General features: G+C 43.3%; 1 long non-coding RNA gene across 1 annotated transcript in view; it reads right to left on the bottom strand.

Moving 5' to 3' along the window:
• The window catches only part of LOC134486912 (uncharacterized), a 57,932-nt gene extending 38,911 nt beyond the window's left edge, over nucleotides 1-19,021 (bottom strand). Inside the window, exon 1 of the long non-coding RNA XR_010066471.1 lies at nucleotides 18,650-19,021. This is a non-coding gene — a long non-coding RNA (uncharacterized LOC134486912). The remainder of the gene's footprint in view (nucleotides 1-18,649) is intronic.
• Nucleotides 19,022-27,064: the final 8,043 nt, after the last annotated feature.

Here is a 27,064-nt window from a genome sequence, read left to right as displayed (position 1 = left end):
TCTCCTCCTGGGCATATATCCAAAAGATGCTCCAACATATAACAAAGACACATGCTCCACTATGTTCATAGCAGCCTCATTTATAATAGCCAGAAGCTGGAAAGTACCCAGATGCCCTTCAACAGAGGAATGGATACAGAACATGTGGTACATCTACACAATGGAATATTACACAGCTATCAAAAACAATGACTTCATGAAATTCATAGGCAAATGGATTGAACTAGAAAATATCATCCGGAGTGAGGTAACCTAATCACAGAAAAACATACATGGTATGCACTCACTGATAAGTGAATATTAACCCAAAAGCTGGAATTACTCAAGATACAATCCACAGACCACATGACACTCAAGAAGAAGGACAACCAACGTTTGGATGCTTCACTTTGGTGGAACAAAAATATTCATAGGAGAGGATGTGGAGGCAAAGTTTGGAGCAGAGACTGAAGGAACAGCCATTCAGAGCCTGTTCTGCATGGGTATACAACCCATATATATATATATATATATATATATACAGCCACCAAAACTAGATAAGATTGATGAAGCTAAGTGCATGCTGACAAGAACCTGACATAGCTGTCTTCTGAGAGGCTGTGCCAGAGCATGACAAATACAGAGGCGAATGCTAGCAGCAAACCATTGAACTGAGAACGCGGTCCTCATTGGAGGAGTTAGAGGAAGGATTAAAAGAGCTGAAGGGGCTTGCAACCCCATAAGAACAACAATACCAACCAACCAGAGCTCCCAGGGGCTAAACCACTACCAAAAGACTATACATGGACACATCCATGGCTCCAGCTGCATATGATGGACTTGTTGGGCACCAATGGAAGGAGAAGCCCTTGGTCCTACCAAGTTTGGACCCCCCCCAGTGTAGGGAATGTTGGGGGATGGGAAGAAGGTTGGTTGGGGAGGGGGAACACCCTTATAGAAGAAGGAGATGTGGATGGGATAGGGAACTTATGTCTGGGAAATCAGGAAAGGAAATAATATTTGAAATGTAAATTAAAAAATCAAAAAAAAAGAAAGGTTTAGGAAAAAAGAACTATAAACCCTTAAACAGTTTTTAAAATTTTTAAAAATAAAATAAAAAATATATAAATGCAGGTTTATTGAGAAACTGCTCCTAGCTGGGCAAGTTCACTTGCCCCAAGGAAGGAGGCCAGGGAAGTCACTGTGAGAGGGAGATATGGGGGAATGGGAAAGAGAAAGCGAGAGACGAGTGGAGAAAAGGGATGGAGAGACCAAAATGTCTGGACTATATAGGGAAGACCTGTAGGCAAAAGGCAGCCCAGTCCCTAGACTGGAGAGGTCAAGGTAGAGGGCCAGGTAGAGACTGAGGGATGCTGGGAGAACCAGAGGCCAGGTCTGCTTTGGAATGTAAAAATACGCACCTCAGGCCCCTTGCCTTGGGTCTGAAACCCAACAGTTGTGGATGCAGAGAACAGACATGTGATTGTTGTTTCCTGTATGGGGTCCTGGGTTCCCTAACCTGCCATGCAATTGGATAGTTGTTCACTACACTTCCATAAATGACTCTGCTTCTATTATAACATCTTAACCATATTGCATTTCATTTTGCCCTGAACACAGTAACCTGTGTTCTTGTTTAAACTTCTCATGGTGTAAATCTAGCTGGCATCTAGAGGCTACTTGGAACTACAAGGCTTCCTCTCCATTCAGTCTGCTAGAACTCTGTGACCTCTGCATGGCTTACAGTGTGGCACTCCTGAAAATCAAGGGGTGAACTTTGGGTCCGACCATTTCCTGGCCCACACAAAGGCAGCACAAGGTGACCTTCAGACAGGTAACCGCCTCCTCTCCCACTCTCACACTTCTCAGTGAGAAAGAGAAGGGTTAAAAAGCAGAGTCAAGTAAAGACATTTACGGTTAGAAAAAGAGCCCAGGGAAGGAAGAGACTTTGGTGTGCATCGCTGCTTAAGAAGATGCTTTTAACTGAGAAACCATATTGATGTTCCCACCCACTGCTGTGGAAGGTCTGACTGAAGCTTGCCCTATAGGGGCTTCCACAAGCATTTCTTTTTCTTTCGTCCTTCCTTCCTTCCCCCTTCCATTTCCCCTCTCTTTCTCTTTGTACTTCTCTTTCCCTTACTTTTTGTTTTCTTTCCTTGTTCCGTCTCTTTTGTTCATGCCTTGTCTCTGTCCATGGCCTGCCTAGCGCTGCTCCAGCCTTGTCTTCCCCACAGACGGGAGAACATTCTGGATGCTGCTCTGGAGGTGTGATTAAAGCACTGCAGAAACTCAGGCCTGGCAGACCTGAGACTAAGGCTCCGAAAAGCTGGACTCTCTTCCTAACTTTGTCATTAATATCTGTAACAGGCAGCACAAGATGAAAGACACAAATGTGCTTTGAAAAATGAAACAGAGTGCAATTGTCTGCTCCTCCCAAGCCCCTACTGTGTGATTAAGAATGCCTGACCACAGCAGGAACTCAGCAGTCGGCCTGTGCTGTGCCCAGCATTGAGTCCTCTCAGCCTGAAGACCTCTTTTTTTAAGGCTTAAAAGAGCCCATTTGTAGCAGGAAACCCTGAAGAATGTGTGTGATGTCAGGCATGCCATGAAACCTGAGAACCCAGAGACTCCTGAGCTTGGTTAAAAATCAAGATCAATGCTGTCATTCCAAAACCATTGTTCCATTTAGCTCCATGCCAAGGATTAGGACCATGATGAGTGACTTGTGCCACTGGGTCCAGTCTGAAGCCAAGAAAACAGAACCACAGGTAGACACGCTTATCTCTGACTACATTCCTGAGTGGGTTGGAGCTGATGTCTCCGATAAGGGCCCATCCCAAATGAAACAAACTGCAGGGAAGAAAGGGGACTTCTCATTGCTTCAGAGCACCCATGCATTTAAGCCCCCTCTTCCTTTTGGATGTTCCCAGCCAAGACATATAAAGTGCAGTAGAATAAACAAAATAGGACCTGTTAGCAACAGGGCTTGTGTAAGACCGAGTGTCACAGTGTGGTCGCCAATCTGCCAGCATCAGCATTTCAAGTTTCAGAACCTACCCAAGATCCAGAGTCATGTTCTTTGGAGAATGAGTGGAGAAGAGGAGAGAAGACCAAGAGAGAGAGAGAGAGAGAGAGAGAGAGAGAGAGAGAGAGAGAGAGAGAGGGAAATGAAAACCTTTTTAAAGGGGCATTTTGTTCAGTGATCAAACCCAGGTCTTCATACACATTAGGCAAATACTATTGTTTTGTATTGTATTAGGCAATGCCACATCAGACATTTTATATTTTAAATTTTCCCTAGTTGTCCTAGTTACTGTGATGAAACACCATGACCAAAGCAACTTGGGGGAAGAAAGGGTTTCTTTGGCTTATACTTCTATAACACTATTCATTCTTGGAGGAAGTCAGGACCGGAACTCAATAGAAACCTCAAAATAGGAGCTGAGGCAGAGACCATGGAGGAGTGCTGCTTAGTGGCTTGCTTCCCATGGCTTGCTCAGCCTGCTTTGTATTAGAACTCAAGACCACCAGCCCAGGCATGACCCCACTCACAATGAACTGGGCCTTCCCACATTAGTCACCAATTAAAAATGTGCCCTACCAACCAACAGATTGGGAAAAGATCTTTACCAATCCTACAACCTCCTTTGGATAGAGGGCTAATATCCAAAATATACAAAGAACTCCAAGAGTTAGACTCCAGAGAGCCAAATAACCCTATTAAAAAATGGGGCACAGAGCTAAACAAAACATTCTCAGCTGAGGAATATTGAATGGCTGAAAAGCACCTAAAGAAATGTTCAACATCCTTAGTCATCAGGGAAATGCAAATCAAAACAACCCCGAAATTCCACCTCACACCAGTCAGAATGACTAAGATAAAAAACTCAGGTGACAGCAGATGCTGGCAAGGTGTGGAGAAAGAGGAACAACCTTCCATTGTTGGTAGGATTGCAAACTGGTACAAACACTCTGGAAATCAGTCTGGAGATTCCTTAGAAAATTGGACATTCCACTACCTGAGGACCCAGCTATACCTCTTCTGGGCATATATCCAAAAGATGCTCCAACATACAACAAAGACACATGCTCCACTGTGTTCATAGCAGCCTTATTTATAATAGCCAGAAGCTAGAAAGAACCCAAATGCCCTTCAACAGAGGAATGGACTAAAAAAATGTGGTACATCTACACCGTGGAATATTACTCAGCTATCAAAAACAATGACTTCATGAAATTCATAGGCAAATGGATTGAACTAGAAAATATCATCCTGAGTGAGGTAACCCAATCACAGAAAAACATACTTGGTATGCATTCATTGATAAGTGGATATTAGCCCAAAAGCTGGAATTACCCAAGATACAATTCACAGACCACAGGAAGCTCAAGAAGAAGGATGACCAAAATGCCGATGCTCCCACTCCTTCTTAAAAGGGGAAAACTATCCATAGGAGAGGATATGGAAGCAAAGTTTAGAGCAGAGACTGAAGGAACAGTCATTCAATCTGCCCCACATGTGGCCCATATATATACAGCCACCAACACTAGATAAGATTGATGAAGCTAGAAAATGCATGCTGAAAGGGACCAGATATGGATCTCTCCTGAGAGACACATCCAGAGCATGTCCAATACAGAGGTCAATGCTAGCAGCAAACCACTGAACTGAGAACACGACCCCCTTTGGGGGAGTTAGAGGAAGGATTGAAAGAGCTGAAGGAGCTTGCAACCCCATAAGAACAACAATGCCAATCAAACAGCACTTCCAGGGACTAAACCACTACCGAAAGACTATACATGGACTGACCCAGGGCTCCTATTGAATAGGTAGCAGAGAATAGCCTTGTTGGGGCACCAGCGGAAGGGAAGTCCTTGGTCCTGCCAATGTTGGACCCCCCAGTGCAAGGGAATGTGGGGGGGGGACGGTAAGAGGGGTGGATGGAGGGAACACCTGTATGGGAGAGGGGCTGGGGATGGGGCTTATGGACAGGAAACTGAGAAAGGGAATACCATTTGAAATGTAAATAAATATATCTAATAAAAAAATAGAGTAGACATGATAAAAAATGCACCCTACAACCCCATATTATGGAGGCATTTTCTCAATAGAGGTTCAGTCCTCTCAGATGATTTTAGTTTGTATCAAGTTGACATAAAACTAGCCAACACAATTGACTCCTTGTTAATTTGACACACAAACACATCATTGTAAAGTCATAACCTTTTATTTCTTGTTCATTCCCAGGATTTCATATTAATATAAACATCACATTATAAAATATTTTACAAACTTAAATATGTACTACATATTTAAACACTTTAAAAATTCAGTGTCTTAAAATCAAAAATCTCTCAACTGTAGAGTTCTATAAAATAGAAAATAAGATAGTTTCCTTTTTAAAGAGAGAAGAACCAAGGAATTGTCACAATCGGATCACACCAAAACTAAAGTGCAATAGTGCACATCACTCCATGTCCTACGTCTGGTATTCACTCACAATCTTCTAGCTCCTCAAAAGGGTAAGAGTCACTTTTCTGTCTCCACCCTCTACAGTGCACATCACTTGTCTTCTAGGTTGAGTGGAGCTCCATTCCATATCAGCTGCTGTCTTTGGTGATTGTCCCATGATACTGGCATCTACAAATTGCTACGGTCTTCTGCTGCAACTGGACTACACTTTCATCAGTAGTCTCTCCTGGGCTGTCTTCATAAGCTTCAGCTTCTCTATATGACTGCTTCAAACTAGGCCTTCAAAACCTGTATTTGGGAGACTCTTACACATGACCACATTTGACTGATAACACACAGTACAAGTTGGGCCATCTCTAAACATAGCTTACATGTTCTGACTCAGAAAACACTTCCCAGAACATTTCACTTCAATGATGCTGGTCTCTTCTTAAGCTGATTTCTCAGCTCCAGCCAATCAGCATCAAGAATTCAGTAACGAAAGTTTTACTTCAATAGTTCTGGTATCTTGTAAATCACAGTTGATTCTTCAGCCACAGATAACTAGAGTCACAGATTTTTTAGAGTCACAGGTTTTACACACACACACACACACACACACACACACACACACACACACACACACACACACACACGTTGAGGGGAAGAGGAAAAGAAAGAGAAATTGAGGGACTCTAAATGGTACCTGTGAAATTTCACAAGCCAGGCTTCTATCATTTGCATTGCTCTCAACTTATTTATTGTCCAAGCTCCCACAGAACAGCTCACCAAGCTTTGAACACCCAATGGCTTTCATCTTCCAAAGTTCCAAAGCCTTCCACAATCCTCCCCAAAACAACATGGTCATGTCTGTCACAGCAATACCCCACTATCCTGATACCAATTTCTGGCATTACTATTGCTGTGATGGAATACCATGACCTATGCAACTCGAGGAGGAAAGAGTTTATTGGGCTTCCACTTCCACTGCACTGTTCTCCATCAAAGGAAGTCAGTAGGGCAGGAACCTCAACACAGGAGCTGAACCAGAGGCCACGGAGGAGTATGCTTATAAATTACTCTCCCTGGCTTGCTCACCCTAATTTGTTATAAAACCCATGATCACCAGTCCAGGGGTGGTCCCACCCACAATGGACTGGGCCTTCCCCACCAATCACCAATTAAGAAAAGACTCATGAGCTTGCCTTATAGCTCCATATTATGGAGGCATTTTCTCAAAGTAGGTTCCCTCCTCTCTTATGACTTTGGCTTGTGTCAAGTTAACATAAAACTAGCCAACATACCAAGTCTATTCCCTCCAGTTATTTATGATACCTCTTAGGTACATTTGTCTTTTATCACCATACCTTTATGGACTTAGCACGATATTAGTGCACTCTGTAGATCAGTGGTGTTCTGAGAGACTCAGTGAACTAAAGTCTGGATGTTGTCCATGCTACATTCCTATCTGGAAGTTCTAGAAGAATCTGTTTTCTTGGCTCTATCAGCTCTTCCAGGAGCATTCACTGCTCTGAGCTGCTTGCCCACATCTTCTAAGCCCAAACAGTCGGCCCTATGCTTTCCAAGAAACCACGTCTGACTCTCTTGTCATATGGTAACTGAAGAGAAAAACTCCTAAGAAGTCGGAATATATTGCATGCAGTCTTTATTCACTGCTACCAGGGCTGTCCCAAGAAGAGTAGTGGGAAACAGTCCCAACCCCCCATTTGTCTGTGTTTTTAAAGACAAAAGCCTACAATTGTGATGTGTATACATAAAGGCAGTTGTGGACTTCTGCAGCAAGTTAGTATTGTTTATAGAAGCAGAGAGAGCAGTTAAATGGTTGGACAGCCTTTAGCTCAGGGTCACAATGTTTAGAAAATTATGGCTGGTCCGGGACCAATTTACCTTAGGAATTTATGGCAGGTCTGAGTAACCAGAGGCCACTTCTACCTAAGATCATTTTAGCACTTAAAGTTGTAGTTAAATTTATCTGTAACCTTGTGTTTTTCCACCTGTCTACTTTCTTCCCAGAAATAATGACTCTGAGACTTCTTATATGTGAATAAATGCCTAGACCAATAGTTTTGACTAGCTCATGTCTTAATTACCTGTTTATTTTATTCTAAGTCATGCCATGTGGCTGGTTACCTGGTCCTCAGTTTCATACAATGCTCTTCTTCTGTGTCTGGGGCAAATCTCCCATACCTGACTATTTATTCTTCTCTTTCTATCAGATGTCCACCTTCTAATCTTGCCTCAGATCATTGGCCAATCAGCCTTTTATTGGCAGATGATGATTCCATGTGGTACAAGATATTAAATTATCTCTACATAGGAATACTTTCATGAGATGGAATAACAATAGTTCAGCAGCCCATTACACTCTAGTGCCTTTGCTCCCACTTCTAAAGGTTTCGTATGATTAGACTGGACCCACTAAGATAATAAAAACTAATCTCCCATTTCAAAGTCAGCTACTGAACAATCTCATCTGTATTTGTGCCTTCATTCATTTTGCTAAGCTATTTAATTTACTCATAGGTCCTGAGTATCTGAGTATGAGTACTAGACATATGATGTCTTCACACTATTCACTTATTTATTACCTCAAAATTTCACATCCACCCCATTGGTATAATAATCAGCCCTATCTCAGGTCCCCAAAGTCTCAACTCATCACAACATCAGCTCAATATTCCAAGTCTCATCAACTCCAAAATCCCTAATGTAACATCTAATCTGTCTAAATAAGAGATGGACATATTTCTAGGTAGAGTTCAACATGGGACACAATTTCTGTCCACCAATGAACTTGCATACTAAAGAAACACAACTTATCAGAGCTGATACCCCTTCACATCAAAGACAAAGCAAACAGAGGATACAAGTTTTAGGCATTTCCACTGAAGACAAGAGAAAATGAGGCCTGGGAAGATGACTGAGAATATAAAGCATTTTTATATGACAGCACGAAGACCTGAGCTGAGATTCCTCTGCGTCCACATAAAATCTGCACACTATAGGAAGCATCTATAATCTCAATGTTAGGTGCCCTACATCTGGAATTCACTCACAACCTTCTAGGGATCTTGATTGGATCCATTTTATCCGCCAGTTAAAGAAGTAAAAGAATCTCTAGCACAACAGGTGGCAGCAGAGAAATCTCAAACAAACATCAGCAAACAGAATCAACAGCTGGAGAAAGAGGAAACACACATGTAACAGACACAGAGAGGAAAAGACCTTCTGCAAAAGCAAACACTCCAGTCTCTTCTCAAGGACTGGAGTTTTTAAGTCTCTCTGAAGAGTTTTTCTCCCCTAATTTAGGATTGTTCAGTGGGCCTATTTCCCTCAATTCTTAAGTTTTTCTTCAATTCCTTTCACAAGCTGGAAGCTTACCTGGGCGGGGTCTTGCCCTGGGGTCACCAGTCCCTTTATTCCATTTAGCATTAGGCTTTTCTTCAATCTTTTTATCTCCTTGAAAGTTCCATTATACGTCCTGATGTTCCTTTCTCCTCAAACTGTACAGTTTGCAGTTCTTCCTGCCCCCTGTGCTCCTTTTCATTGTAGATCTGCATTAGAGGGACCACTAGTAGCCATGTGACACAGTCAATACTGGGCTGTCTTGAAATCTCCTCTATCAACACCATCAATCCAAAACTTCAATTTAGCCTTGGAGAAATTCTTAGGACAATGTCAGAAAGCAGCCATATTCTTTGTCAAAAATATCACAAGAATGGTCTCTAGTCTACTTACTAATTCTACCCCTCTAAAACTTCCTTGTGCTGTGCCCCTAAAATTTAAATTGCCCTCAGCATTGTCTTTTATGCTCCTACCAGGATGACCCATGAAAACCTGCTTAACGCATACAACTTCTTTCCCAGATAAAGTCCCATAGTACACAAGCAGCATGGTCAGGCCCATCACAACAATTCCCAACTTTCTGTTACCAACTTCTGCCTTTGCTGTGAAGATACACCATGACCAAGACAGCTCTTATAGGAAAAAGACAGTTCACTGGGAGATTGCTTGCAGTTTCAGAGGTTTAGTCATCATCACAGTGGAAAGTGTAGCAGCAAGGAAGGCCCTGGAGCAGTAGCTGACAGCTACATCCTGACTCATAAACAGAGAAAGAGAAAGAGGGAGAGAGAGAAAGATGCTGGGCCTAATGTGGGATTCTGAAATCTCAAATCCCAGCCCCAATGACACTTCCTCCAACAAGGCCACATTCCTAATCCTTTCAAATAGTCCTGATGACTAAGCATTCAAATATACAAGTTCATGGAGACCATTCTTATTCAAACCATCACATTTTGCTCCCAGACCATCATAGGCTTATTGCCATATCATAATGCAAAATGCCTGAAGTCAGTGTTTTCAGCTGCCAGACTATTGCCTCATGCCAGGAAGGAGAGGAAGAAGCTGGCCATCTTGGAAATTTGTCACCTTTATTCTCTAGTCATGGTCCCTCTCACTATCTGTCTAACTCCTAGTCTCTCAGGACAAATCCAGGTAGATCCTAAGGACTCTGATCAGCGTCTCTCTCTCTCTCTCTCTCTCTCTCTCTCTCTCTCTCTCTCTCTCTCTCTCTCTCTCCCCAAAAAATAAACTATACAGTAATAGAGGGAGAGACCAGACATCAACCTTTGGCCTCTATGCATGCACACGTGCATACACCACCCTTACCACATGAAGCCAGCAGAAATTAGAACCCCCCCCCCAAAAAGAGCAATTACCAACCAATGTTAAAATTCAGCTGAACAAAACCCACTTAGATTTAGGACCTGGGTGTCAGCCTCAGTGGCTCCTTGCTCCGGTTTCTTGGTCATCTTTCTCTTCTCATAAAAGGAAACTGAGCACCTTTATCAGCCTGTTTGCCGAAGTTTGAAGGAATGTTTCAGTTTGTGATCACTCTGTGCTTTTCAGTCTAGACTGGAAATGTTTCTGCTGATATAGTGTTTTCTGGAATCTTATCCTTCTTCCTTGGAAGTCAGGATTCCCTCCACTAAGTGATTGAGTCATACAGATCATCCCACATCTGGTTTTAGCTTCTGCTGACATGGCAGAATAAGGTTTATGAGTCACATTGTTGCTGTTACCCTGAAATTTTCATATGTACCCAATATATCTTGATCGTATCTACTTCCTATTCCCTCCTTCCCCTGGCGCCCTCATGACCAGATCTCCCTTCCAACTTCATGATTTCCCTCTTTTTGCAACATACTAAGCCCAATTAGTGCAGTCAATATTCACATAGATATAGGGGCACCCACTAGAGCACGGGTAACCTACCCAGTGCTACCTTTCCTTGAACTTTCCATTCCCAACAGTAGTCTACTGCCACTAGTTCCTCGGCCAGGACTGGGACCTCAGGAGCTCCTCTTACATCCACACTGGAGTTTTTAACTGGCTTCATCTTAAACAGGTAACTATAGCTCATGTGTGTAGCGATCATGCCCAGAAGGCACCATGTCCTAGCTCCCTTTCCCATCCTTTAGATAAGCTACATTCTTAACATCTACAAAGAGACTCCTGTGTGTGTGTATATTACAGAAGACTCGTTTTAAAAGTACTATTGTTACTATTAGATAAAAAAATGTTTAAACATGTAAAATGCACAATAACATGGCACTTTAAAGATCTCTGCTTTAGAAAAACCTATTTGATAAAATCCAGGTACTTAAAAGACAGGTCACCATGGACACAGAAAGGAAGATGTCATAATCAAAGATTATCTTGAACTTTATTCCATTTAAGTATGGAAAAGGCAAGTATATACCATTAACTACAGTACAGCATCTTTCTGTTAAATTCTTTTAACAATAAATTCAGTTTGGTTTAGGGGGGGTTAAATCTTTGAGATTATATCTTATCACTGATGAAGACATGTAATCAGAGAGGAAGGATTGGGATTGGTAAGACCCTGTCTACCCCAGCAAGTGAAAGGGGACAGCATTTAGTGACATAAAGTAAGTCAGATCTTGAAAATCAGATCACACCCTTGGCAATATTACAAGATGTCTCTGAAGGATGCTCTCTGAGAAAATAAACAGGACAGATAGGGATGCAAGTTTTGAGGTCTCAAATATCACTTGCCTAAAGGAGTAATCCTCAAACTCTTGCATCTAAGATATAATTTACTTTGAGTTTGAAATTAGCTACAAGGTTGTAAACCAGTGTTAAAGAGTAGTGTGGGTGGGAAGCAGGATTCTCATAAAGTTGGAGGCACAGCCAGGAAGCACATAAACAAGGGAGCCAGCTCTCCTTTGGAGAACATGCACTGTTGCTTCTGCAAAGACAGAAAGAAGGCTTTTCCACAAGCAATTGTAAGATGTTTAGTACAAAAGGTTATGAACCATCGCCCTGACACCCACCCAGAGTGTAATAACTGTAGCTGATACAGAAGATTTAGGAGTTTCCCAAATCTAAAACAGGGCACAAAAAATACAGTGAGAAGTTTAATACATGGCAAATTATGAAATGAAAATTTTCTTTGAAAATGTGAATCCAACACAGAAATACTTATGGCAAGACCTAATTTTACAACAGATTTTTAGAGATCAGTAAGGTGGGGGAAGACTTGGCAAAAGAAAATAATGTGGATTTTTATTTTGACTTTGAATCAAAACTGCATTCTTTACTGGGGAGCAGATGTTCAGAGGGAGCTGGGTGTAGGGCATTCAACAAAGAGGATCATTTGTTTGAATTCCGTACACAAAACCCAATCAACCAACGGCCTCCTGAGTCTCCCTTGGTGGCTACTCTCTCCCAGTGATGCGAAACAAACACAGACAGCTACCCACACCGAAGGAGAGCGAGGCCTGCCAGAGGACACAGCTCCAGATGGTTCTATAGTGTGTGGGTGGAAGCATTCCAGGCTACTGTTTTCCAGAAGATGAACATTTCAGGAAAAGGGGTGGGGAGGATCGGGGTGTTATAGCACTGTGTACTAAGTTGCTGATCTCAGAGAATCTGAAGGCTTCTTTTCATAAAATCCTTTACCAACATATTCAGTGTAAATGGGAAATTCAGCTTCTTTTCAAAGAGTCCCAGAAGAGTCTATCCATTTGCCTCCAGATGTATAGTTTAACTTCGATGCTTTCTGTTTTTTTTTTTTTTAAACTGGGCTGGTTTGTGGTGCAATGTGTGCATGTGCGTGCGTGTGCGTGTGTGTGTGTGCATGTGTGTGTGTGTATGCATGCATGTGTGTGTGTGTGTGAGTGTGTGTGTATGTGTGTGTGTATGCATGCATGTGCGTGCGTGTGTGTGTGTGTGTGTGTGTGTATGCATGTGTGCATGGGTGTGTTCGTGTGGAGAACAAACTCTTCATGATAAGCAAGTGCTGCCACTGAGTTTCAGCCCTACCCCACACCTTGTTCTTTTTATCTTGAAACAGGGTCTTACTAGATCACTCAGATGAGACTTGAGCTCACTCTGTAGTCTGAACAGAGCTTGAACCGAGGATTTTCCTGGTTCGGCCTCCAGAGCAGCTGGGATTCCAGGTCTCTTGGAGCACGAGTAAATCTCTGGGGGGGGGGGGGGGGGAGAAGAGGACTTTTTCTCATTGACCTGGATGTTTCTAAGGGAGAAACTTATTAAGCTGCATACTGTACCCTTATGGCTATAAATGGATTTGCTTCGAGGATTTAAACAGCAGAGGAACATGAGAAATCCATGGATAATGTTCCTACAAGACTCCAAAGTTAGAAGGACATGCAAGCCTGCCTCGTCAGGCCCTGAAGGTCCTAAGAATTTGGCCTTGACCTTTCCGTCTTCATTCTCAATTCATGCATTCTTCGTGAGCTCCGGTTGCGCTGGGCTTGTGTTCATCCCTTGAACTTCCGTCTCTTCTCACCTCAGGGCTGGAACTTGTCCTGACCACACACTGTCCCTCAGAACCCAAGATGGCTTCCATTCTGTATCTGGCAGTGTCATCTCTATGGAGAGGTTTCTCTTGCCTCAACACAAGTGCCTTTCCATTACATCATCATCTCTTTGTCTTTGTGCCCCTCTCTTTACACTCTGCTCAGTTCTCCACTTATTGTGTGTCTTCTCCGATTTTATTGTTTTGATTTGTTTTGTTTTGTGCTTTAAAGACAGGATTTCTCTGTGTAGCACTGGCTGTCCTGGAACTCTCTCTATAGACCAAGCTGGCCTTTAGTCTGTCTGCCTCTGCTACCTTGGGATGAAAGGCATGTACCACCACTGCCCAGTTAAGTGCTCATGTTTTGGTTTCTTAAGAGTTTAACCCAATTTAGCACTAGACATTTGGTAATTAAAATACAAAATGCATAAATAAAACTATATTTGGGCTATAAAGGTTAATACGTACTGTTATTATCTTATTAATTGAACGCATGCTTACAGAGACTCTTTAGTCAGTAAAATTCTATAATAGATTAAGACTTACCAGAGAAGGTGACTTTCCATGTAGACAGAAGGTAAAGAGGTGGGTTTATATGAGGTACCACAAGCTGGAAAAAACCCCACATTCTTTTTACCTGATTTAGGTTTGACAATTTCTCTTCCCAGTGGCTTAAACTCCTCACAGATCCCATGGTAGCCCATGGCATCCCATGGCATCCCTATGTGCTGTGACTGCTTTTTGGCCAGAATGTGTACAGATCTGTGTATGGATTCATTGGTCCCTTGAAGAGATGATTAGAGCCCAGACTAAGGAAGCAACATTGAGAGTCAAGAGAAAGGGTGGATCTGTTTACTGCAGGAGAAGAACCACGTCCCCTCCTCTTGAAAATAGCACAAAAGTTACACTCATGGGGTCTTGGGACCAGCCAGCCTGAGTTCAAGTTCTGGCTCATGAACCTTTGAGCAACTTGCTCAGTTGCTGTCTTCAAGTTTCCATACCTGTAAAATGACTACTGTATTAGCTTCTCCCGGGAACACTTGAACAAATGTCTACTCCGAGAGGGCATCAGTGGCTGATCAAAACAGTTCAAGCCAAGCCTAGCTGGGTAAGAGGTTAGTTAAAGAATTGTAGGTGACTGCAAACAGCTGGATCACAGAAAGTCTCGCCCCATCATAGATAACGGCTTCTCCACAACTGTGTATGTGGTATTGCATGTGTGCTTCCTCAAGCTGTGGCACCGAGTTCTAGGTACCCAGCCATGGTATGTGTGCTGGGGACAAGCTGTGCTTCTGTGTCCTCAGTTTCCTCTTTCAAGGTGTCCAGGCACCACTGCACATCAGACTGGAAGGATGCAGCAGAGTCTAGAACAGCCTGGGCCTGCAGGATTGGAGTCTGACTGGGAGTGATTGTGGGGGTTGGGCACTTCTCCAAGGATTTTAGTGTTACAATTCTTTTAGACGATACTCAATGAAACAGCTCTTTTAGAAGATCTTCAGTGAAACAGCTGGTGGTCATACACTTTACTCATGTGGCGAAGGGCTATTTATAGGAGTGGCAGGGAGTTTTCAGGGTGAATGTAAAATTGTTCCCTGGGGATTAGTATGCTGGGAATGCCTTATTTGCAGGGAGGCAATGGGTTCTAGGAGTCCCAGGTACTTGCTGGGTTTTATGGGAAAGAGGAAGTTGAACTCGTAAGCTTGCCAAGGACTGGGTGACCTTCCTTAGGTAGAGGGTGGAGGTTGTGCTCCCCAGATAAAGTCAGAGAAGTGGAATCCCTGCTGGAAAAGGGAGTCCTCCATTTTCTGCCAAGCTCAGAGAAGCTGTCTGGACATGGAAGACTGCAACATTAAGTGGCAGAGCTTCCCAACATATATGTGTATGTGATGAGTATGTGTACATGTATGTATATATACATATAATATATATTTTTTCAGTTAATTTTCCATCTCTTATATATGTTAGCACCTCACAATATCACCAGTGGTTGGGACAGAATTATCTATAGCTGACAGGGAGGTAGAGTAAAGAGTAACTAACATCATGAATGAAATTCCTTTTTATTATTTCAGTACTTTTATTTTATGCTTATGAACATTTGCATACATGAATACATGTGTACCATGTGCATGCCTGGTGCCAGTGGAGGCCTAAGGAATCAGACCCTCCCACACCCCCAGAACTGTAGTTTGACAGTTGTAAGCATGTGAGTACTTGGAACTGAACCCAGGTCCTCTGTAAGAGTATCTAGAACTCTAAACTTCAGAGGTCACTTCTCCAGCCCCAGTTAAAGTCCTTTTATGAGGAACATCAACAGGCTCTATCTTGTTGGAGGTCTTTTGAAGTTAATCACAGCTGTTCTGATTAAGATTCCTATGGTCGTCATGCTTGAAGCTCCACTCAGTGCGGTTAACACTCATTTTCACACCAGTGAGTTTAAGTACACCCTAAGAACTTAAACTAGTGTCTAGCAAGCGCAAGTAGTCATCATCCTTGAAGTCTTAGGAAGTCACCTTGCACGTCTGTTTTGCGCTGACATTTTTCAAACCTAGGGGGCTTGCTGTTTGTTACGCATACAACGTCCTGACTTTGTCTTTTTCTCTGTGGTGACCTTCTGCATCCAGAGTCCAACCTCCTCTGCACCGTGAGTGTCCCCCAGAAGTGTCCTCAACCCGAATCAGCCTGCAGCACTCAGCTCTGCACAGTGCGGCTCCCACAAAGCTCACTTTCGTTCCACCGTTTGTTTCCTTAACTTCAAAACCCTTTTTGTCTCTTTTCCCTTCTTTTTTCTTTCATTTGTGGAGTTCTCTCCTTGCCTCCCTGATCTGCACTTCTTTTTGATCATGGAGTTCAATCTGATAGACCAGCACTGTCAAGGCCCCACAATGTCACTTCTAACTCCCTAGTTGTTCACAGTACTGTGTTCTTTTCAACAAAGTGCTGATTGTAAAATCTGGTGACCATATTGTCCTGAGAATCTCCCTATTTGGATACTCTTGTTTCTCTGCTCTTGAAATGTCTAACTTCATTAGAACCTGTGATAGATCATCCTCATTGTCAACTTGACTGGACTTAGAAACACCTTGGTATGCACCTCTGAGTGTGCCTGTGAGGGTGCGTCTGGTTTAACTTAGGAGGGAAGACTCAGACTAAATGTGGAAGACACCAGCCTATGGGCTGAGGACCTCAAGAATTCATCTCTCTTAGCTTAACTCTGGATGCAAATAGCCAACTTCCTCACACTCTGACCACCATGCCTTCCCACTAGGATGGGCTGTGGGACCCGAGAGAGCAGCCCCTCTGTCTTGAGTGGCTTCTATCAGGCATCTTGTCACAGTAAGCTGAGAAGCATCCATGACAGTGCTTTCTCTAGGAGGTTCCTCCTAACCTCCTCACCATCATGAACCTGTCTCTCTCAGGAGACTCCTTTTATTCTGACAGTAATCTAGATGTTGGCATTTCTAAGGTCCCTTCCTCAATTCACTGCTTCTCTGTACACTTCCTCAGAGCAGTAGTGGCTGGTATTTTATTCATCCTTGTGGTTGTAAGCCCCACTCGCATGCCCTCCAATGTATACCTTTCTCCTTGAGCTTCAGATCGGTACACGTCTGAAGGGCACCTCTGAAGGACACCTCTGAAGGGCTCTTCTAATATTTCTGGTCTTTGTTTGCTCTTCACACACTGGTCTGTGTCCCCCCTTCTCCTGCTCCTCTTGGACCTCTAGGAGTCCTAGATTGTGAGTCCTGATTATTTTCTTGCCTCAGTCTTGGACCTCACAGGTTCACTCTCTTCTTACTGCCTGGCATCTAACTTCTTTAACATGACCCTAGATTTTCCAGCTGGTAAATCCCTGCCCTCCTCTGTGTCAGACTTCACCCTCCAATGGCTTTGTTCTGCTTGCTCTCCCTGACCTGGAAAGCCTTGAGCATCCCTCTTGCCCACACCCACTTCACCAGTTGAAATTGAAGCTTCACTTCCACAGAAGACCACCCTTGCATTCTGTCTTTGTTCCCACTGGGGTTCTGAATCACTGCACTTACCCCGTTCAAATTTTCTGGTTGCCTATTGTCCTTGCCCTCTCTACCATCATCATCTTCAGGGTTATGTCTGAATTAGCTTTTAGTCTCTAGCATCCACTCAGTCATATGATAAAACGGGTAGGCAAGAAATAGTGCTTGTTAAAAAGGAAATGAAGAAGAAAGGAACAAAAGGGGGAAGTAGGAAAACAAGGGAGAAAGGAAGAATCTTTGTGGCAGAAGATATAATGTTCAAATACAGTAGTCTGACTACATAAAATGTAAAGAAAACAAACACTTTGGTTTAAAATGAAAAGGAATTGTAAGTCAGAATTCATCTGCTGTCTTTCTTATACTTTTATTTCTGCTTTTTTGGTTTGTCAGAACAGGTTTTCTCACAGAGATCCACGTGCTTCTGCCTCCCTGTGTCGGGATTAAAGGCCTGTATCACCACTGCCCAACTTTGATTTGCTATCTTGGGAGAAAAATCTTATAGCAGGTACTAATCTTCAATAGAGAGATGGATGGGAAATGGGTTTTATTTGCAATACTCTCTGCAACACAAAAACACTGACTTCTCCAGAGAGAAAAGTGCCCTGTGTACACTTGAGTCCTCTGGGACAGGCCTCTTGCTGTGATTTCTACAGGGATTGGACGACAGATACACATTCCTGGGGAGACTCTGTAGGATGGCCCTAAAAGACAAACACGTTTCCTGGCATGTAACTTTCCTCTCGCAGCACGAAGCACAGTGCTTGCTTATGTAATCTGTAGACTACAATTTGTTTTAGGCACAAGAATCTGTTTGCCTTAATTATAAATTAGCTGTTAATCTGACCCATCATTCTGTAAATTGTGGGGAGGTTTTCATTAGAGGAAATTATTAAAGTTCCTGAGTCTAGTTTTTTTAATGTCAATTGTGCAATACATAATAAGAGTACAATCCTGTAGCTGACTCATATCCAAGCATGATGAGCCTCATTGCTCTGAAGAACATCTTTTTACAACCACATCAGCAGGTTTCTAAGAAGCTCTGCTGAGGACGAGCCCCTCAGAGCTACTGCAGCCCAGCCTCTATAGAACTGCTGAGGATGGGCCTCTATACAACTGCAAAGAAGAAGCCCTATAGTGCTTTGAGTATGAACCCCTATGGTCTACATAAAGAAAGATGTTTCTTTTAAAACCTTAGGGATTTTACTTTTTAAAAATCATTCTAAGTGAAAAATTAATGTCTTTTATTTTAGACTTTCCTGTAGGTGGGTCATACAAAGGTAAATAGTAATTTAACATTTTCTGACTAAGGAGGAGAGACAAGGCAAGTGAGTAGGTCAGTACCTGCTGAGGGCTTTGATTGGCATGCTTTGGGGAGGACACAGCAGCAGTCTGGGAGCCAAGATGTTCTAAGGTGCATATTGGAGACGGAGAATCTCACCAAGAACAACCAGGCAGGAAAGGCATCTGTAGTCGAAGGTAGCCAATGTGAATAGGTGTAAGCATACCCAACAAACTAGGAGGAGACTTAAGTAGGAGGAGCTGAGGTTTCTCGGGGTGGTAGGGAGAGAGAAGATCACTAAGAAACATCCTGTTATACTAGGAACTTTTCAAGTGTTCAAAAGCAGGACCCCTGAAGGCATTTCACTTTCAAACCACTCCCACTAGACCCTTTGAGATTATCATTATCTATATTTCTTTATATCTATATTCTTCACATCTATATATCTTCATATTGAACCCATAGCCTTGTGCCCCATCTTAGATTTCCTTTCAGTGACTACATAGAGTATAAAATGTTAACACAGTCACAATTGGAAGACAATTACTATAGCATGTGGCCTTCTATTCCATAGATAAATCCCTGAAATTAAATGGGTATCGTTGAAGAAGACATCCATAGAATAATGTGGAAGACAGACTGAAGGCAAGGTATGATGGTAGCAGAATTAAAGGGACTCGGTGACTGAGTCTCCTGAGGGGGATGGAGTAGCAAGTGTAACTCCAGGGATGAGCAGATGGTGGTACCAGCCAGGGGACTAGGAACAGAGGAAGAGACGTCTCATCCTCATCATCATGGGCTCAGCTTTGGACCTACAGGGTTTGTGATAGCCGTAGAGTATCCAGGTGAACAGAAGATAAATACTCCTGTGTTATTCCAGGATGGTCTTCCCCACTGAGCCATCCCAAACCGACCCAATACCTGCTCTTAAAACTCTAGGAGGATGAGAGAGAGGGTAGACAATACAGAGGGAGAAGTCCCTAGTCCGTGATTGCATGAGCCCAGAGAATAGGGAGCCTTTAGAAAAGTGAGTTTCGTGTAAAGATGCTATTGCTGCTGCTAGCAAGTGTTCACAAGTTGTATCAGCCCCATTTCCACAGGAGGCGTGAACAGCTGGAAGCCAAGAAAGCATTGAAGCCTTGAGAGTTAGCGTGCCGTGTGCTTTTGCATGAACGCCATTCAGGGAGTTTCCCTGTAGAGTGTCATTATGGCGATGTGTGTTTCATACTTGGAGAAGCGGTATAATACTAGGCGTGTTCGGCCAAACGGAAGAAGGTTAGTCGCTGAATCTCATGACTTCTGAGGAACAAGAGAACTTAGCTTTACTCATCTTTTTATTTTCTTTCTCCCCTCTACCATTCCCAAGTCAGAGCAAAGGTGGGATAAGGAAACACTGAAAACAAACACTGATGTGTTCCCTGGATTGTACTATTTTAAAAGTACGTGACCGCATGTCACAAGCTTCTCACCTAATGTTTTGGCATAATGTATTAGTTATTTTCTCGGTGCTGTGACAAAACACATGATGGCAAAAGCCACTGAAGGGAGAAAGGTTTGTGGTGGATCATGGAAGGTGCATTGAGTCCTGACAGGGAAGGCGTAACAATGGGAGGGGGTTGGACAATGGGAGGGGGTTGGACAATGGGAGGGGGTTGGACAATGGGAGGGGGGTTGGACAATGGGAGGGGGGTTGGACAATGGGAGGGGGGTTGGACAATGGGAGGGGGTTGGACAATGGGAGGGGGTTGGACAATGGGAGGGGGGTTGGACAATGGGAGGGGGTTGGACAATGGGAGGGGGGTTGGACAATGGGAGGGGGGTTGGACAATGGGAGGGGGGTTGGACAATGGGAGGGGGTTGGACAATGGGAGGGGGGTTGGACAATGGGAGGGGGTTGGACAATGGGAGGGGGTTGGACAATGGGAGGGGGGTTGGACGACAATGGGAGGGGGGTTGGACAATGGGAGGGGGGTTGGCTGTGGCACCAGGAATGTAAGGTTATGTCTGTAGTCAGGGAGTGGAAAAACATGAACATTGGTGGTTGGCTCATTTCCTTCTTTCTCCTTTAGTCTAAGGACAATGTCTTTTGAAAGAAGCCCTGGATCCTTTTCCTAGTACCCCTAGTACACAATGGTCTCCCCTCCCTCGATTCTTCCCTGTAATCCTTTCCTCAAAACAGTGCACATGGATACACCAGCTAATAAATGAGTCATTTCAGCCTGGGTTTCCAAACCGCCTTCTCTATGAACGGACATCCTTCCAGGACTTGTGTGTACAGGAAAATGAGAAACAGCGGCTCAAAGCGTGGACTGGCGTCCGTCCTCCTGCTCCTTGATGGATTCATGTACTTGCATGAATACATGAACAGGATCTGCTGCAGACCCCTATGTGCAGGATTAAGCTTTATCCCCAGCCCTCGGTAGCCTGTGCACCAAATCATGACTGACCTGCAAATGCAGGGTGATGGGCCATTTTATTGCCTCTCTCTTTGCACGCTCCACAAGTTTCATAGAGGAATGGACTTACAAGAACCAAATATTTCTTACCAGGTTTTTTGCATAAGGGCTAGATCCAATGCCTCCTTAAGAAAGAAGTGCTGGCCTCTCACTTAGGGCCATACCATCTTCCAGCCCCTGGGATCTTCCATATCTGAAATGTTGGTCCCATGTTTTCAGAACAACTTCGTAAGCCCTTTGAGCTGATTTCAACTGTTCTCCCACTTGTGGGTGGGTGGGAGGGAAGCTTTCACAGACTGCCACCAATTCTTTCCAACTGCTAATAACTGGGGGATGTTCACATACAGTCGATTCTGCTGAAGTCACGAGGTCACCCCATGATTTTTTTATTTTTTCCTTATAAGGAAATCTCTAAAACTTTCTTCTGTCAGGGAACCAAAAATAGTGACAAGGAGAAAGGGCTGCCAACCATGCCCCCAACACTCACACACTCTACTTCATTTATAGTAAAACCTTACATCTCAGAGAGCAGTTCTGCACACGCCTCTCCCTAGACACTGTTTATTTCACATGGTGATTCATGCTGCATTTACTGCATGGCTCTAGGGAGACCTTCTTTCTAAATATACCAGAGACTAGTGGTCTTTTATCTCAATCTCACTCCTACTCACCTCTTTCTGACTCTGCCAAGTTTCACAGGATGTTCATCATCTCTGAGAAAAGCAGCAGGGGCAGATACCAAGGGTCCCGAGTGCAGAAGGCAAGAGTTCAAGTGCTAAACACATGCTGCCTTGGAGCCTTGGGGAAATCACCTACTCTCTGCCCATCTCTGTGTCCATCTAGAACACTCAGGCACGGGTACCTGTGTTTTCCCTTCCCTACTCACCAAGCTGCTGAGGTCAAGTTCAATACCAATGTAGATGATGTCAAAAACTCTAGCTAAAAGTAAATGACAAGGTGTGGTGGTTCTGACCAGAAATCTAGAGACACATGTCTCTAGACTAGAGGTGAGAGGATTGTGAGTTCAAGCACCCTTTGCCATCCAAAATAAGCAAGCTTCACTTGTGCTTTAATCATTTCCCATTTGCATGTGGAGCTCACAATATAAAAGCTTTAAAAATTGAACACGAGGAAATACAATTTACATGGTATTTATAAATAATTGATCATGCCATATTTAAATGTTGCTACTTAAGTTAATGAAAAGGTAAAGCAAATTACTACCTGATTTAAAATGTAAAATACTTTTTAATATTTTATAAACACATATATTTAGTATATAGTACGCTTTTTTGACTTGAATATCAGATACAGCCATGCCTTAACTACTTTTATTTTGCTTTGATTTATTTTGTTTGTTCAGACAAGCTCTCTCTATTTTGTAGCAATGGCTGTCCTGGAACTTACTCTGTAGAGCAGACTGTCCTCAAACTCAGATCCACCTGCCTCTGCCTCCTGAGTACTGAGATTAAAGGCACGTGCCACTATGCCCTCCTCCCTGCTCTAACTGCTTGTAATTCAGCATCTGAAATTTCAGGAGACAGCTTTCTTCTAGGGGTGACATTTTTGCATCTTTCACTCACATTACTGTTTCTTTGGTTTCTGAAGTTTATTGAAGATAGCTAAGAGGTGCAGTCAAAGTCAGGGCAGAGGCTGTTGTTTTTGCAAGAAACGGATCCTCTCCTCTTTCCTGCGGATTGACTTAGACTGCACACCAATTTTCAGCTATAGGACGGACACTTCCTGTCTTCGCTTGGAGCTAGTTGTAATTGTCCTTGTTCTAGGCATATAGGACTAAGTCATCATCCTTAGTGATGATGGAGTTAACATATGAATGTTGAACCACTAGGTATGGATGTTATATGTGTGAAAAAATTAAACCATTGTATTATTTACCCCATTAGATACAGTAAGAGAAGAATCTCCACTATTCGCAATTAAGCTAATTTTGCTTGCAAATTATCCATGATCTATGAATTTTAAAGGCAAGTCTGAATCTTCAACCTAAGAAAAGATGTGATGTATGCTGTGGTTTGAATCCGGTGTGTCCATCAGAGACTAGTGTTGAAAACTCGGTCTCAATGGTGTTACTGAGAGATCAGTCCACCAAGAATTCACAGTTGGAGAACTTTTAGGCTTAGGGATGAGCTGAAAGCAGCATGTTGCTGCCCCGCAGCTTCTCCCTTGGGGTAGCCAGGCCTGAGGCTGGACTGAAGGAAGGGAAGCTTAGCTAGGAATGGGTGAGTGAGCAGAGGATCTTAGCTGGCAATGTGTGCCCAGGCAAAGAACATACAGCATAGGGGAACAGCTTCAGAGAACTGGTTCTGTGTAGGGGGTGGGTATTTATGCCTCTGGGAAGGTAGCCAGGGTCTCTGGGGCAAGGTTTCTATGGTCATGCACCACTGACCAGGGTAGGGCTATGCTTCATTTGAATACTCAGGGCTGTAGAGTGGAGGTGGGGGGAGGGGGAGGGGAGGGCCTTATAAGGTCAAACAATGAGTGAAACCTGATAACTGTCAGGGTAAATAAGTTTTTACCTTACTAGGATTGATGGTGGCAGAGGGGAAGCAAGCCAATGCCTGCGTCTTCGAATTTAAGGCATCTGGGGGTTGACTCCCTTAACCCTCCCTCTGTATAACCCTGGGTCATTACAGTCCCAGGTCACTCCTGCACAGTGCCTTCCTCTTGCTTCTTTCTGACTACAGATAAGGGCAGCTCTCCTTGGCACACCCTTCCACCACAGTGTTCCTGCTTTGTCACAAACTTAAAAGAAATTGAGCCAGCTGACCTGTAAGCCAAAATAAAGCCTGCCCACCCCCCCCAAGTTGTTCCCTCTGACCTGTTGTCAAAGCAACAGAAAGCTGACCGACACATTGTCTCACATACATGCAAATGACAGATGATTTTGAGATACCTTGCTATGACCCCTGAAGTCAAGTGGAGCATCTCAGTGTCAGGTCACTTGCAAAAGCTGTTCTGATGGAGTCCTTCTTCACACGTCTTCTGAGGATCCAGGAGGAAACACAGGAAGGGTAGAGGGGCAGGCAGAGTTCCACCAGCCATAATTTTATGTACAAGGAGGAAATTTAATTTAAGTCTGTTTGTAGCTGCATTTGGGTGCTGTTGGGATACTTAGATACTCCAGCTGTGTGGCCCAGACAGTGCCTTTTGCATGGATACAAGAAACAGTCCTTTTAAAAAGATGGGGTTGGATCACCTCCTCCCCGAGATCATGGGATGCTGCACCCTGCTCTTCAGTCCTTCAGTAGCCAGTCTTTAAGAAACTGCTGCTCTACATCAGACTACACAGAAAGCCACGGGGAGTCATATCTGTAGGTTTTCTTTCCGTCTAAGGTCAGTGATTCAGAGGCTGGTCCAGAAAGGCCATGCTCACCACCACAACCCCAGGGAAGAAGGTTCTCTGTACTAAGCTCCTACATACTATGCTCTTGCCCAGTGGGTCAAGCACTTAGCAAATTGTGTTTTCTGTTGTGATGTGACCAACTTGACCTCAGAGATATACAGTTGGTGCTTAATACATACCCTGAGAGTATCGTGTTTATTTAGCACTCGATTTCTAAGTCAACTCATTAGACATTGCCTGGGTGCTTGCGGGCTTCCCAATGTATTACGGTAAGCACTGTGAGACCTACAGGCCAGCCCCAGGAAATGCAGTCGTTACAGTTCCACATTTCTTCTGCTAGAAAAGAGCTTGGAGAAAGTGCTAGAGAAAAGGCAAACGCTGTATTCTTGGAAAGCTAAGCCAGACTTCTTTCTGGGATGCAGTTGGATTGTACCTGCTCTACTGGGAAGGCAAGGTCATGTGGGTAGGGGACATCTTACCACATGGTATAACGATGACCTAGGAGCATTTGCCAAGCAGTAGGGCAGTTAATATCTCTTGTCACAGAGATGTCACTTTCCCAATAGTGAAGCCACAGGCATGTCCAGAACCTGCAGATCTGGTTCCTGATCCGGCCCTCTCCATGCCTTTCTCACTGTCTCTCTAGTAAACTGGTGCCCACCTTAGCTGCCCTGGAGGACACTGGTGCTAGTGGCCTTAGTTAAAATGAGTCAACACGGTTTATCTAATTTCTTGTATTTTTCCCCCTTTCAGTTTTTATAATTTTTACTTGTGAGGTCAAAGTTCTCTGTAATTCCCCTCCTAAGAATCTTCCCTAAGGAAATAATCAGAGAGGCTGATGTAGATTTGTGTACAAAAACCTACACTGCAGAGCTCTTGGCGATGACCCGAAACTGGAAACAACTTCACCTTCTAACAACACAAACCAGTGGGAGTTTCCAATAGCATTCTCCATATTTTATGATGCTTTAAAAATGCTTACAATTAATCTCATTAGGAAAAAAGACAAAGTAAAGTTTCATGATTCAAATTTTGTGCTTATTTTTTTTATGTACTTGTAGAAAAAAACTCTGCAAGATGGTTATAGCAACCATCTTTGTTTTATTTTTTTTATTTTCTGCATTTCCCATAGTATGACTTTATAATCATAAAAAGCAATTAAAATGTTTAATTTATACATATATGAAAATATCACAATGAAATCCATTATTTATGCAATTAACATATGCTAATAAAACACAAAGCCTGGTTTATTCTTATAAAACTTATTTATAAAGAAATATTGTGGCCTGGAGAGATGGCTCAGCAGTTAAGAGCACTGACTGCTCTTCCAGAGGTCCTGAGTTCAAGTCCCAGCAACCACATGGTGGCTCCCAACCATCTGTAATGAGATCTGATGCCCTCTTCTAGTGTGTCTGAGGACAGCTACAGTGTACTCAACATACATAAAATAAATATTTAAAAATGATTCTAAATTTAAAAAATATTGTTTAATAAACCAGACATGGTAGTGCCTGTCTATAATCTCTGTACTTTGGATACTGAGTGGGTAGAGTTGTAAGTTCGAGGCCAGCTGAGCCTGCACTACATGGTGAGACCTTGTCTGATAAAGCAGAACTTAAAATTTAATAAAGTCCAATGGTCTTTCAAAGGGCAATAGTCACAGATACTGGATCCCTGTCTTACTCAGGACTCTCCTTAGAAGCAGAACTAACAAGCTGTGTCTGAGGTGGAAGGGTAAGATGAGCTATCCTTCCCTTTTTACCAACCATGCTTTCCCAGGGAGGAAGGTAAGCAGTTCTGGATGGCTCAGACTAAAGATGGAAAGGCAGAGGCAGAGGCAGCAAGGAGTATGTGTGCACACAATGAAGCAACACCCCCAAAATCCCATCCTCCCTTGAAAACGTTAAGTCAAAAGTGGACGTGATATGGAGTCCTAGCCTAGCAAGCATCAGAGTTTAGCCTAGCCTACACCACGCAGGCCCAGAACATTTTCATTAGCTGAAGTTAGGCAAAGCCACCTAAGCCAAACCCCACTTCATAGGAGGTATTGACTCTCTCAGATAAGTTACTGACACTGAATGTAAGAATAATGGCCTTATAAGTATGATTTCTCATACTTATAAATATAAAAACCTCTAAGGCAAACCATTTGAAGTCAAGGGCTGTGACCTTAGAGAAGACTTGTCTAGCAATAAGCAGAGAAGCCAGAGTCAAAAGATACCTGAGCACATCAAGCCCCTATCAAAAGCCACCAGGCGAGGGAAGCAGCCATCCTTCCAGGGAAGAGTGGGCCGGGTAAGTGAGCCTATCCCTTTCTAAACAGCAGAAGGTGAGGATGCATTGTAGACTGTGGGTATTAGCTTTGGAGAGTCAGTGAGAAGCCTGGTAGCTAGTGGGCCCCCAAAAAATCAACGGCCAGAAAAGCAACTGGCATTGTCTGATGAGACAATAATAACCCATGTTCATGACATACTTACTGTGTGCCAGGCACTACTCCAAGATTTTTGCATAAATAATCTCATTCAATCCCCTCAGTGTTGCTGCAAATTGACTACAGAAATTGTCCCTATCTTACTACTGAGGAATCTGAGGCCAGAGGGAGGTTATGACTCAACTAGCCCAGATCTTACAATCTGAAGACGTACTTAATACTC

This window comes from Rattus norvegicus, chromosome 5 (genome assembly GCF_036323735.1).
Source record: "Rattus norvegicus strain BN/NHsdMcwi chromosome 5, GRCr8, whole genome shotgun sequence".
NCBI lineage: Eukaryota > Metazoa > Chordata > Mammalia > Rodentia > Muridae > Rattus > Rattus norvegicus.
The sequence above is the reverse complement of the archived record's forward strand: the minus strand, read 5'-3'. Positions and strand labels throughout refer to the sequence as shown.